Genomic DNA, 1,349 nt, shown 5'->3' with positions numbered 1-1,349 from the left:
TCTTCTGAATCTGGCTTGAATTTCTAGCAGTTCCTTGTTGATGTACTGCTGCAACCACTTTTGAATGATCTTCAGCAAAATTTTACTTGTGTGTGATATTAATGATACTGTTCAATAGTTTCCACATTCTGTTGGAGCACCTTTCTTTGAAATGGGTACAGATATGGATCACTTCCAGTCTGGTGTCCAGGTAGCTGTCTTCCAAGTTTCTTGCCATAGACAAGTGAGCACTTTCAGCGCTGTATCAGTTTGTTGAAACATCTCAATGGTATTCTGTCAATACCTGGAGCCTTGTTTTTTTGCCAATGTCTTCAGTGCAGCTTGGACTTCTTCCTTCAGGACCATCTGTTCTTGATCATAAACTACCTCCTGAAATATATATGTATATGTGTATGTAAATAATTGTGCTCATGAGGCACCTGTACATAGACCAAGAGGCAGTTGTTCGAACAGAACAAAAGGATACTGCGTGTTTTAAAGTCAGGAAAGGTGTGCATCAGTGTTGCATCCTTTCACCATACCTATTCAGTCTGTATGCTGAGCAAATAATCCAAGAAGCTGGACTATATGAAGAAGAACAGGGCATCAGGATTGGAGGAAGACTCATTAACAACCTGCATTATGCAGATGACACTACCTCGCTTGCTGAAAGTGAAGAGGATCAGGCAGTGTTTCGTTCTGTTGTACATAGGGTAGCTGTGATTAGTAATCAACTTGATGGCACCTAACAACAACATTTATCCCAACTAAAAAGGGCCTCACCCCCCTCTTGGGAAACAGCCCCAATGGGGATTTAAAATTAACTATTCATCAAGTTAAAAATGACAAAGATGTATTCTTTTAATATGCTTATTTTCCTAATTCTACCATTGTTTCTTCTTTGTGTTTGTTCTTCTACAAATGAATTTTTAACCTATGCTGATACTTATGCATTTCATTTTAAAAGAACTGACTATTGCAGCTGTGCAGCCGTGCCTATTTCTAGCCAGTCAGAACTTGCTTGGTGAATGTCCCCCTTGCAAGAGGCAGACAGGACAGCTCTTGATTTATTTTTCCAGGAACTTGTGAGAGAACAAAGTTCCCTAAATGACCGTACCATCATAAAATTTTCTGTTGTTCAATACCATATCCACCATTAAACAAAGGACACAATTTGATCGTTTCTATAAGTAGTACTCAGGTTTTCGCCTTTAAGAAGGATTTAAAACACCCCCCCCCAGAACCATTAAACAGCACCTCCTGTAATAGAGGCCCTGGTGGCGCAGTGGTTAAGAGCTTGGCTGGAAACCAAAAGGTTGGCAGTTTGAATCCACCAGCTGCTCCTTGGAAACCCTACGGGGCAGTTCTAC

Source organism: Trichechus manatus, unplaced genomic scaffold (assembly GCF_000243295.1).
Source record: "Trichechus manatus latirostris isolate Lorelei unplaced genomic scaffold, TriManLat1.0 scaffold00057, whole genome shotgun sequence".
NCBI lineage: Eukaryota > Metazoa > Chordata > Mammalia > Sirenia > Trichechidae > Trichechus > Trichechus manatus.
Note: the sequence above shows the minus strand (reverse complement) of the source record.